The sequence below is a fragment of the Pinus tabuliformis genome, chromosome 2_1 (genome assembly GCF_031772625.1).
Source record: "Pinus tabuliformis cultivar Carrire ecotype Pingquan chromosome 2_1, CPIR1, whole genome shotgun sequence".
NCBI classification, from domain to species: Eukaryota; Viridiplantae; Streptophyta; class Pinopsida; order Pinales; family Pinaceae; genus Pinus; species Pinus tabuliformis.
Window position 1 is genome coordinate 235,630,645 of NC_142299.1, and position 13,951 is coordinate 235,644,595.

The 13,951-nt window shown below is 39.0% G+C and overlaps 1 pseudogene; it reads left to right on the forward strand.

Annotated features, from left to right (window-relative positions):
- LOC149199592 (peptidyl-prolyl cis-trans isomerase FKBP62 pseudogene) overlaps positions 1–11,401 on the forward strand; it is a 51,739-nt pseudogene extending 40,338 nt beyond the window's left edge.
- Positions 11,402–13,951: the final 2,550 nt, after the last annotated feature.

The following is a 13,951-nucleotide window of genomic DNA, read 5'->3' on the forward strand; positions in this document are numbered from 1 at the left end:
ATGTGGTAGGTGAATTAATCATGTTGGAGGTTGGATGGAAGGGTTAGGAGATAGTTGGATGATGTGGGAGACCCTTGTGAGGCTTTTGGTGACTTCCTAGAGGTTTTATTTCAATTCGGCCTCAAAACAGGCCATTTTAGAAAAATCTATAGGATGTACTAGAAACCTACAGGATGATCCTGTAGGAATTACAATGAACCTACAAGATAAAACCGAGAGAAAAATGTGAGGTGTTGGAGGTGATGGGAGGCCTAGGAAAGGTGTGTGATGGGTGGAATGGAGTGGGAAAATTCCTATAATCACTTAGAACTCAAAACCAAAGTTGGGAGATGGATGAATTCGCTCAAAAAAGTTTCCTTGTGAAATGATGAAATTGGTGATGGTTTAATGACCAAGAAAAACAAATACAAATTGGATGGGACAAATTTTTTTATTTACTAGGATGTCTTAGGTCCCTATTCCAAGTGGAATCACTCAAAAATACCTATGTTAACCAATGCAAAAAAATAAAAAAACATTACTAGTCAGAAAATCTAGAAATTTGAGAACTAGTGAGCTAGTAAATCTAAAAAAATGCCTAACCAAATCAAGTGCAAATGCAATGGGGTAATTTTTTTATGACCTGGAATATTTTTTTGATCTAATGCAAGTGGAACCAACTCGATTGAAGCTTTTTAGCATGCTCTAAAAAAATACCATAAATTTATTGTTCTTTTCTAAAAAGGAGGTCCAACAATCTAGATTTGGGAATAAGAAGACTAATCCAGGCAGCTCAATGATTACTATGAACTTCCAAATATTTTGCAAGGATGAAATAATTCTTGTGATCCTACAAAATAACTTTCATCAACCATTTAACTCAATCCTACAACAAGAAATTATTAATCATAAATGCAGAAATAGAAATAAATAAAAACTAGAGATGCATGTGAATAAGAAATGAAAAGAAAGAAAGAAAATGATACAAAAGGGCTCTGAGGTTCCTGGGATGGAAAATACCAAGGAAACTCAGAGAAATATGGAGGAGAACAATATTTATAAGCTGAACATGACACCAATATTCATTATTTCCATCAATAGAATTACATCCCTGCAAGAAAATACAATGGAGCTGCAAGAATACAAGCTCTCTCCACAATAACACTAATGAAAATTTCCCTCTAGAGGAAAATTCAACTTGGTACTTCTAAAAAATGATTAAGAATCATTCCCCATGAATGGAGGAATCTTTCCCCACCAAAATCCCTTGATTAGTGGATCTAGTCCCCAATACTAGCAATTTGCATTAAATGGCGGGGAACACATTCCTAGATTTTCTCAATCATTGGAGTTCCACAATTTGTGCCATAATTCCATAATATCTTGTTGAATTATTATTTATTATTGATCCTCCAGTAGTAGGGAACAAGTCCCTACGTTATCTCCTCCTCCAACTCTTTATAATTTGCCCAATATTCTCATAATATTCAACAAAAAATAAATAATATTAGACACAAATATTCAATTATTCATAAACCTTCCTAATGCATATATTAAAGGTAAAAATAAATTATCTAATGAAAAAAGAGAGGTTTAATGTGCTGAAGGATGGTCATAGGCCTTAATTTATGTTTTAGTTTAGAGGAAAGGGCCTTAATTTATGTCTAATTTAGAGGCCCATCAAAAACACATAAAAAAGGCCAAGATATATAAGCATTGATGTGACTGGGATCAAATGACACTATGCTGCTAGAAAGTGGTGTCACAATAGCAACAATCTAGTGAAGAAAATTGTTGGAAAAGATACGGAGATGGGCATGAAACCTATGGAAAAGATTGGCACCCTAAGGAAAATGACCAAACAAGGTTCTAGAGGGAACATGGGACGGAAACAACCTATTTGTGAAGATCTAAAAAGGAAAGGAACAAATATGCAAAATATGGCTCAAATCTCTACAAAAAATCAGACTTCTTACTCAGCTAAACTCCTCCTGTAATGGTGGAAGCGTACTAGAATCCCTAAGGGGCTAAATTCCACTTCGATGAGTGAAATAGAGTAAATCAAGGCATAATTGGGCTAAGACAATGGTCAAACAACCCAACATACTACTCTAAACAAAACCTAGAAAAAGATCATAAAAAATCCTAGAAACCCTAAAATCACAGGTATTGACCTGATTCAGAGGATGTCGCACATTTTGGGCCAGAAAGTGTGTTATAAAATTCCAGATCGCAGTTTTGGGGCAGAAAAGTGGGATTTATGCTCCTTAGTTCTCAAACAGCAAGTCTTAGAAAATATTATCGTCTCTATTGCGGTTGGTTCATGTAACCTACGGAAATAACCAGAAAACTTGTGAAAGTTAGAAATTTGACTGATATATCGTTACAATGCTAGTAAACAACATTAAGAGATTGAAAAAATAAAAATGCTAAGCTGAAAGCTGAAGGTCACCCAGGTTTCTGAATCAGAATTAAAAATGCAATGGAGTCACCATCTATTAGAGACAATCCGAAAATCCCTAGTGGAGTCACCATCTATTGGAGTGTTTTCTTCTTGAAGGTGTAGGAAAAGAAACCACTTTTGATTGTGGATGACAAACATCCCTAACAATAAAAATGGTTGTTAAACAATATTTAAATTGGTTACATAATTTTATTTAGAAATAATATATAAATAAATGATTTATTTATCATCTCAAGGAATATGGTTAAGGAATAATAAACAAATAATGATTTATTTAAGTATTCCTAGGGAATTTAGTCAAACTCGACAAGGAATAATAACTAATTAGTGATTAATTAATTATTCCTATAGAAAAAAATAAAAAAAAAAAAAAATTATGTATTTATTTCTCATAATTGGATTAAATATGACAAGGAATATTAGTTAAACAATGGTTTAATTAACTATTCCTAGAAGATAATTAAACAAATAGTGATTTATTTAATTATTCTTCATGGGTTTTATCAAAAATGACTTAACAAATGTGGTTTATTAAGTAATTTCTTACAGTGAAAGCAATTTTACTATGGTAAAATTGGCCCTACATGGTGTACTTCGATCCATCTCGAAAATTATGGCTAGATGATCATTTATTTGTCATAACTCACAATATGAAAAACACCTTTTATTTTTCTTACTAAGCATATTATGAATATAAATGAAAATTTATGTGAAGAAAGGATAGTTTTAAGGGTTGGAGGATAGCATAATAAACTTCAAAATATACCTATTAGTGGGACCCATCATCACCCACCTTCTGAAGGTGTTTCTCATACTCTAAGAAACTTATTCATTGATATGAAACTCGTTCATGGCCTTGGTGGCCTCTCTAACATTGCAAGGTACCTCAAATGGTTTTCCTTCCTGCGAATAAAAACCAACATTTGTCTCTATCTATGTCCATACCTTCTTTCCTTCTTTCTTATAAGTTGAACAATAAGGGTGGACATAGTTCATGTCCTATCCATTTGATATTCAGACTCTGCATGATTCTTTTGTACCATGGGGGTTTTTCCAAGGCATCCCTTAGCCTTTTAGGAGAGTGATAATCTTTGATTTGTAGACTATGGGGTAAGGCATGCCACCTTCTCTAACGAGATTTTAGACTCTTTATTCCTAACATCCTAAAAGTTTCCTCAAATATTCTAGAATGGATTTATCTTTGGTTTCTATGTACTTGGGTGCTAAATCAAAATCAAAGGATATGAGGTTGTGATTCTTGATGATAGTTGTAGGGATTATCAATTTTGCTCTGATATATAAGGGATCTTTCTCTTCCTTTTCCATCACCTTCTTTACCTATTTATCCCTTGTCTCATCATTTCTTAACCAAGATTCTAATTCCATGAGTTACATATCTCCCATTCTTCAATTGGGGTCCTAAAAATTCATATCTGTTAGGATCTGATTATGCATATAAAACTCATATATTTTTTCCCTCTCCTCCATACTTACCTTTTTACAATACTCAATAAATTTCATGTCATCTTGGAAAAGAAAATATCCATACTATGATAATGTCTTTATTTATAATTTCAGACTCTACTCCTTAATGAAAATTGCATAGGAATTGGATGGTTCCATGCATTGTATGTCTTCCATAAAAAGACTTTCCATAGTGTCAAGTTGTGTTTCCTTTTCTTGCAGTTGTTATTTCAGTATTGTGTTCTATGCTTCTAGCTCCTCCCTCATGGTTGACTCCCTCAACCTTAGGTCACTTAATTCCTTGCCCATTTCATTGATATTTTCCTCCATTAGGTCCACATCTTCTAAAATTTTGGATTTGGAAATTTTCATCCATCTATGTGTCCTTCCTCTTTCCTTTTATAATTCAAAGAAGAATGGGATGGAAATCTTCTAGGGTACAATCCTACCCCTTCAACAAATTTGTAGCTAGATTTTAGACTGGGTTGCTGCTTAGGCTCCTGTAGCTCTTAGAGGCCTTTTTCATCCTTTATTGAGGTGGTTTATCCCTCCTATAGCTCCTCTTTATGATCTGGTATCATCCCTTGTATCTCCTGTAGCAACCCCTATTTCTCCTGTAGTATCCCTTGTTTCTCCTGTAGATATCATGTTTCCTCCTGTAGCTCCTCTTTTTCTTCATGTCTAGTGGTAGTTTGTGTCTTGAGTCTCTTGATGGTGACTACCCTAGTGGTGGGCCTTACCATAGGTATCACAAGTGTCTTGGTTTTGGCCTTAAGAGAGGTAACCTCCTCAATCCTCCCTTCACTAGGTCCCACCTCTTCCTTTTTTCTTGGTGGCTTATCAACAGTGATAGGGATTTTTGAAGGATGTTGTCGTTTCCGTTACCTAAACATAGTGCTCTTTCTTGTTTTGATATATAGGGGACCTTTCCTTGGCTGCCTCATTTTGGGCTTGATAGGTGTGCCCAATGTAGTCAATGTTGCAGCTACTTCTTGCTTAGTATGTCCTGGAGAGAGACTAGTTTAATGTCCTCATTTCTCCATCTCTTGGGGCTTAGAAGTCTCCTCAAGTCTCTCTTTTTCATCTACTAGTTTCTCTCCCTCTTATTCCTTAATATCTACTTCCTCTTCTTCTATTTTTCTTGCCTCTTTTTCCTCTATTTTTCCTGCCTCTTCTTCCTCTATTTTTCCTACCTCTTCTTCCTCTATTTTTCCTCCCATACCTCTAGTGCTAGAGGTTGGTGTTTCTTTAGGTGTGATGGCTTAGGTTTCAATGGATACCTATCTTTCAATGTCTACAAAATTTGTCCATAGCACAGGGTTCGTTAAGTGACTTAAATCACCCATCACAATTAATTTAATGAGGTCATGGTGGGAAATGTGTTGATGCTTCCCTTCCCTCACCTTCTGGATTGTTTCAATGATTGATTACAGGAGTAAATGGGTAACACTTAGTCTTGGTGGGATTGGTATGTCTTATTTGAATATTAACTCATGGAGTAACCTAAAATGATAGGCATATATAATGCGCAGCCTCCCCTCACGGGATATATACTTGAGAATGTGATAGGCCACTTCATCCCAAAGGTAAGGTACGATTTCTATTCTTACTTCATTATTATATTCTATAGGGTTCTCTCTCCAAATAAAAAATTACTTCCTGGTTGTAACACTTATTTATTTCTCATACTTGCTCCATAGAATCCTTAAGGGTAAGGTGGCCACTCTACCCATGGTTTCAGGACTTAATGAGATGGTCAATCCTCTGACAACAATAGTGGCACTATCTTCTCCTTGAGGATTTAGTGCCATGGAAAATTCTTGGGTTATGTCATCATTATACCCCTTCAATAGTTCAAAGAAACCCAACCACTAATGTCTCTAAAAAATATTTACCACATGAGGATGTTGATGAACTCTCTTTGTCTGTGGGTTCTCTCCTATTGAATCATCCCCCGATTTCTTCTACTTCTCCTTTTTGGTGTTACTTAAGTGTGAATTTTAATGTTTCCTCAAATCAATATCAGTGGTAGAAACAATATTAAACTTCCTTTTTATCAGTGAGGGAGAAGGATGCTAAAATTTATATCGAATTAAATTACTTTTCTATCCCTATCTTTCCTTCACACACATTAATTTTCAAAAGCGAAATATTGTATAATTCTTTACTACATGGCACTTAGTTCAAGTATAATTTCCCAAGAAGAGGTATGGAAATTAGAGAGGGAAAGGATCACTTACTCCTTTTCAAAATAGCTTTGTCACGTGCATGAGGGTTTGAGGACAACTTTGGGTCACGTTTTCTCTCTTTTTCCCTTCAATTTTCTCCTGTAGCTTCTTCTTGGCCATCCTTTAGTAGTTTAGACCCTCTTGTAGCTCCTCTTGTATATTCTCCTGTAGAACCTGCAACCATAGTTAAAATCATCTTGGTGGCACCATAGGAAGTCTAATAGCACTAGCTTGTCCTTCCTCTAACTTTTTTTTTTCTAGAAATAAGTGATTGTGCAAATGGAGTCAAGCCTAGTACTTAATATTCCCTTTTGTGGTAAAGGCTCAGAGTGCTTAGGTGACATGGTTCATACACAAACTTCCTTTTTTGAACCATTGTCCCCACTCTTTGAAATCATTACTGTTGGGTAGCGGATCCCCCCCATAGCCTGTTTTTGTGGCTTGAAGCCCGAGTTTTGGTCAAATGTAACGTAAAAACCCCGTGAAACGTGGGCGCGAAGTGCAAGAATCTAGGGTTGTCTGCCCTAAAATAATGTAATTTAATGTAAAGTGTGTCAGCCTACCCATTGTCCGTGGACCATGGGATTGTATGAATAGAGCGAGACTTTAAGTGTAAATATAAATTTTTAGAGTTTTGAGAAATAATAAATAGATGCAAAGGCATGGCTGGAAGAGAGAAGAGAATCTGAAGTATACTGGGTCATAGTAGTAGGTAGAGGCTCTGCAACTGAGTGTGCAGAGGCCTAGTAGAGTCTGCAGCTGAGTGCATAGGGTGGATGTAGGCCTGTAACTAAACTTCAGTATTAATAAAGATAAGTTTGATTCAGAATATTGTGCGGTCTGTTTGTAGATCTATATTTCTATGTTCTGGTTATCTTTATGCATTTATGTTGTTTTCAAGTATGCATGCTAATCTGAAAGTTGAATAAGTAATAAGAAATATTAGGCCCACACAAAGTGAGTTAATCTCTAATATAATAAGCACAGTAACTATCAGATCAAAATAATACTATATTCATAAAGGTGCACATGGGTTGCGAAGAATAGAAATTTGTGCGGAGCAGCGCGACGTGCAGATTAGGATCGCAAACCTCCAGAACCCTCATCAAAACATCCATTAGGTGCGGAAACCTAGTTCCAGCACCCTCCCATACTACTTCGTGTGAGACCTCAATCCACGCTCCGCGGACTGTTGCCAAAAGGGCTAGTAGTACTGGGATTTGCTTGGATAAACTCACTGTTGAACCTAGGTTAGGCCCCACATAGCCAACAGATTGTTCCGTTGTTGGGACCGGGATCTGTATAAGGAATGTCTGATGTCATGCCACTGGAACCCAACAAAGAAGGAAATTAAAGAGTGGACAAACAAGAAGATTCACGAGTTCACGACATAGGAAAGCAAAACTCTGTAGGCATCCGAGAAGAGGTGGCTAGATCGCTACGTGTATACGGAAATCCAAGAGATTTTCTTTGCATCCTTTCCTTCTGCACTATATGAGTGGATTGCAGGGTTAGCCAACAGCCAGGGAAGGTGTAAGTTCAACCAACCAATAGTGTGGACTCCAGAATTAGTGTGCAGACTAGAGGCATCAAAAGACAAGATCGCGCGAGCTATGGACCATTGGCTCGACCGAATAATAGGGGGATTTATCACTAAGTTTGCAATAAACACAACCATGAGCTATAGCGAAACAAAATGACGTTTTCAACAGGGCCACGGGGTAAGTACATTAAATCTTTGAATACCTGGATTAAGATGTTGTTATGTGAAAAGTGGGTTATGTGAATACATTAATGTTTGGAACGACGCGGAGTGGAAAGATCCACAAAGGTAGCGGGGAATTAGGAAATAGTCCCTTAATTTCACCTTCGCGAGAGAGCGAGGAAGAGCTCGCTCGGGTATCTCCAAGAAGTGCAATCAGTTTGATAAGGCATTGCATTCCGCAGTTACCACCTCCACCCACACAACCACCTGCTTCACCTCCTTCACCTCCATCTCTACCGACTCCACCAACTCCACCTCCACCAACCCCGCAGTTCAGCATGGTGAGTACGATCAAGCTACCCGTATTCAGAGGAGTAGGGAGTGAGGATACAGACCGATTATGGTTCGTGGTAAGAGCAGTGTGGGAAGTGCAAGGGGTTACGGATGTGAACATTAAGAAGGCCACATTGGTGAGCACGCTGTAGGATCATGTGCTGACGTGGTATATCAAGAATTCTAATGACCACCCAAATGCAGGGATAATAGAGATCCAAAATGTGTTGAACAAAGAATTTAGCCAGTCGAAATTAGAGACACAACCAATCATCGGGTTTAAAGAGATCGCGATGATTCCAGGCGAGACCCCCTGGATCTGGATCAACAGCTGAAGAGTATGATCCGCGAAGCTAATTTGATGCTGACGAATGCACAACACCATGCATGGTTTGTGGCATCTTTGACACCGCACCTGAGGATGGTGCTGTCACAACAGAAGCTTTCAACCGAGGCCGAAGCGTTGGAAATGGCAATGAGGTTGCATGAAACACCGATACAAGATCCGGGGTTGGGAGTTCAACAAATCCACGCGCAACTACAGAATCTCTACCTGGAAGTGTAGAGCTTGAAGCAGGATAGGGTACTGCAGCCAGAGCCACGTGAGGAAGTGTGGTGCATAAAATGCAAAGGCTAGGGCTATGACAAGGATCATTCTCCAATATTCGCGAACTACTTGGCAGGAGGGGGACCAATGTCGTTGAGACTAGAGGCATAGGCAGGGTCGAATGCAACACCCGTGCTATGGTGTGTGATCTGTCAGATAGGAGGAAAACACACGAAAGATAATTGTCATTTATTGTAGAAGTATACACAGACTCCCCAGTAGTTGTTTTGTAATTTCTGTAGATCGGTAAGCCATGATGAGTGCACTTGTCATAGCTACGAGTTAATGATGGATCAGACCCTAGCCAATAGGATGCAGATAGAAACGTGAGCCCTAAACCCAGCTGTATTGATGGCGCATGCTGGATTTCGGGGCCAAGGTCAAGGACGACAAGGAATGGGACTAGGAAGGGGCCGCGAAAAGTTACTTTTCTATAATTGTGGAGGTCCAAGGCACTATGCCCACAATTGTAACAACCCGACAAGACCATCCTGCTCATACTGTGCTTAGTCTGATCGTGAAATGATAGATTGTCCTACATTGATCACACAAATGCACGAGAAAGGGGTATTGTAGCCTCCTCCAACTCAAAATATCCAAATGATGAGGTTTGAACTGCACGAAGAAGACCCAAATGTGAACATGGTGCTCAGAAGCGGTGCGACCATAGGGGAGGATAAGGGGAAGCAACCCGAGGAAGATACCTAGGTTCGCAAGGCTCCTACAAAGGAACCTGAGTTTGACTTAGAAAGTGCAAAGGAGACCTTCATGGAAGCTAAGAAGAGCTTCGCAGAGACCTCCACTTCAGGTAGTAAGGATCAACTAGAGATAGGAATGGATCCTTCCATGCTCAATACCTTTTTGGATACATGCATGAAACTATTGCACGACAATAAGGCAGTTAAGGGACTACAAGAGTTGATCACCAGGTGCATAGGGTCAGGGGAACCATGCGTAGTCTGAAAACTGGGAAAGCATGCATTGTGCATCGAGAGGGAAATGAGATTGACGACGCAGATTGGTGAGTATGAAATGGATCGGGTAATCCTAGACCTAGGTTTGGATGCAAATGTATTTCCGAAGCAGATATGAGAATGTATGGGCAGGCCTGTGTTGTAGTGGTCCCTTATTCAATTACGAATGGTGAACCAACATAAGATTTTTCCCATGGGAAGGTTGCAAGGGGTAACAATTGATATCGAAGGCGTGAGAACACAAATGGATTTTGAGGTAATAGAGATTGTTGATGACAGTAATCCTTATCCCGTGTTTCCAGGAATAGATTAGGCCACTGATATGAATGGAGTCATCAACCTGAAGAAGCGGAAGATGACATTCGAGATAAAGTCCCTACGCGTAGTAGTCCCATGAGACCTAGCCAAAGGAGCGCATTACACTGAACCAGTGCACGATGATGAAAGCAACGATGAGCTGGATTGTATTTACTAGATAACAGCGCAAGACTAGGATCGGGTGAACCTAACTGCAGATGGGAGAATCTTGTGGGAGTCCGATAGCTCCTATACTTTGGATTCAATGAAGAAGTAGAACGCTGGTAGAACCGGTTGCACGAAGTGACAATGCTGAATTGCAACATGATGATTAGATCACTATGTTACGTGACGAAAAAGGCAAGGGAACTTCCAACATATGATGGAGTGACAACAGTGGATGAATTCTTGGACAAAATTGAAAGCTCAGTACCAGAACAATAGTAGTATGGTCTGCTAGAATGGGCACTACACGCAACACCTACATGATGGTGGAGTACACATCAAGAGACCATTGAAAACTGGTGCGAATGTAGAAGGAAAATGAGCTTGAGTTTTGGAAGCCCCCACTTTCGAACGAGAGCAGCGCAACTAGGACAAAGCAGCTTGCACGCCCACCTATGTCGATGGGTGCAGACATGTGCCATGCAGTCCACACAAGCACATCCCAGACTTAGGATTGAAAATTAGAACTAGATGCGGTAGCAGGAAAAGCGATGTACCCCACGAATATTCCACTTCAGAGAATTTGAAAAGCTATGTGGAATCATGAACAAAGTTCTTTAGGCGAGACGAACTGATTAGGACTTGTGCGTACCAACGGTTCCATGGGCTTATGAGGCCATAAGCAAAAACTTCAGTGCGGAAATGACCACAACACTGACGAGAAGAGAGGAAACCATGAGAGGAGAGAAGAATCCCCATACAAAATCTCCCACAGTTGGGACAATATGCAAGTACTCGGGTAAAGGAATTATTTAGTTATAGGAACCAATTAGGTGAGGGAACTTGAAACTTAGCAAATGCAGAGAAGATTTGGTACGGCTGAGAAAGAAAAGCATGATATTGGATGAATAAATCAACAAACTAGAAATTGAAGTCGTGCAAGCATGTTGCGCTGAGAAGCTTAGCATGATGGGACAAGGTATAGCCAACCATACTACTGCATTAGAAGAATTTGTGACCCTGCTACCATGGCTACCACTGCATATTACTAGACAAAATAAACAGGGGAGTGCACCATACAAGGAAGAACGCAACACACTAACGGACGTGAGGGTAATTGATGGATTCCAGCGGACTGGGCTGGCAGGTAAATTGAAGCCTTACACTGGTGGTGCAACCACCTGACTAACCGACCAAAGCACAGTCTTCGCAACCCGAAAAGCCGGTCAAGGGTGTGGGACTATAAACACAGGCACTAGAAGCTGACATCAAAGTAGAGAATCTAGTCAGATGTAGAGGATTTAGAAGTAGAAATGGAACAAATCGAGCTGACAGCAAAATGGTACATTGCAGACCTTCGCACCGCATAGACACAGCTGGAGGGGCTTCGTGCAAAGATCAACGCACCAGTGGTGACTCGGGACGAGTCATGATGATTGTGTTGGGGGCCTATTGGGCAGCGGATCCCCCCCATAGCATGTTTTTTGGGCTTGAAGCCTGAGTTGTGGTCACATGTAATGTAAAGACCCCGCGAAAAGTGGGCATGAAGCACAAGAGTCTAGGGTTGTCCGCCCTAAAATAGTGTAATTTAATGTAAAGTGTGTCGGCCTACCCATGGTCCACAGACCATGGGATTGTAAAAATAGAGCGAGGCTCTAAGTGTAAAGATAGTTGTTCAGTGATAAAAGGTGCCTTTTCAACTCATAATTATCTTTACATTAATTATCAATCCGGTAGGTATTTCTATTTCAAGAGTGTACACAGTAGGTGGCAGCTATTTATCTTAGAGAGTAATGCTTCTAAATTGTAGTATAGACCTTTTAAATACAAGAGTAAATGGATGCAGCAAGTTCCTTTAATGAAATCAAATCCCACAACAATTCAGGTAACAGCAATATGCAATTCAAGTAACAGCAGTATCAGTTAAGAGTACAACAGTGATAACTCTTCTCCTAGAGACTGATTGAATTTAAATCAAATGCACTACTCTATAAAACAACAATGACATCAATGTGAGACTAACAATAGTAGTTAATTCTCATTACAATTGATTACATCAAGCAGGATATTCATCTAGGAAACTCAATCCAAAGCGAAAGGAAACTAATTAAGCAATAATGCTGTAAATTATATAAAACAGAGCTATTCTGTCAACGCAAAGAAATAAGGAACAACAACAAAATAAAATAGTAGAAAGAAATAATACTGTCAACTGTCACACTTGCAAGAATCAGAAATATATGACATAGGTGAAGCAGTGAATTCCACCGGAAGCCAGGCCCTTAGCTGCCACCGTACACTGCTGGTTACTTCAGATAAATGAAAAGGAACAACAACTCCTCTTATAAATTAATCATGAAAGAGTATTACAACGTATTTGAGTTTTTCGCTACATCGAAAGTCTGTAATTGAGAATTACAATAATAATAACAATAGTTGTCCCCTTTCTGCTTACAATCGTTCCCTTTTATAATGAGAAAGGGGTAAAACGATAGATGATAAAATCGATCACTCAAGATCTCTCGATCCTGAGGGATTTGCGCAATTTTCTAACTTCAGACATCTTTCCCTTCTCGCACTAATCTTGTTGATTTGCTTTTGGACGTATTTGTAACCACCATGTTCCTTCCTTAACTTGCTACTTTTTCATTGTCCCTTAGTTAGGGAACAACAGTTGTCCCTTTTTGTAGTTTCCTGCATAAAGAAGGATGATAATTAGCCAAAGCATCACTGCAAATAATTTATGTATTTCTGACCGTAATTCTTAATAGATTAGCGCATCGAGATATAGAAAGGATGAGAATACAAGAAAAGGATAATAAGTTAATAGTAAATGCATACCTTTTCCATGACCCAACATACTCCCCTGCTTACCTTTTTCATGTCATCATCAAAACCATGTAGTTTGTGTACAGAGCAGTTAAGGAATAAGCTGGAGAAGGAATGTCATAAAGCAGTCTGAAACCATGATTCTTGGCTAAGATTTCAAAGATGTGCCCTTTATGTCCTTTAGGAAGTTCATATATAGTCTTGTACCCGTCATCAATATACCAAATAATAGGGTTGTGGAACCGACAACCTAGCCAATAAGGACTTTCCCTTAAGATGAGATTGTTATAAATGACAAAGTGTTCTGCAGCCAGTTTAAATTTTTTATAATTGAATGGCTCTCTATTCTGTACATTGTTATTGGAAACTGTCCATCTGAACTTGGCTACGGACAAGGATCTTCCCTGAATGGAAAGGAAATACTCTACTCCTTTCTGGACAATTTCTTTTTGAATAGGCCCCAAAGTTTTGATTACTCCTTCCCTCTTCATCAAACTTTTGTGATTGGCTAGCATTTGTAACAGGTGTTTTGTTTCACCTCTAACCCAAAGGTCCAGTCCATTTTCCTGCCTCTCGAATGTGTTATGAGCCTTGAACCATTTCATTTGGTTGACAGCGAATCAAATAAAAGCTTGAAATTGTACATCCCCTACAAAAGGACTGGGGTTATTTTCAGTTTCTTATTCTAATGCAAAATTGTGTAAATAAATTCACACAGCAGCCTCTGTACTTTTACCCCATGATGTTTGCAACAGTTTATAAAATCCTCAATTATTTTCAACTCTATCAGTTTTCTAGCTTTGACAGCATTGATCTTCAACTGTAAGTATCTTTCCATCAAAAATAGGGCATAGTTATTGGCAGGAGATCTGCATGCCAATATGTTAGTATATAAGGAGCAAATAG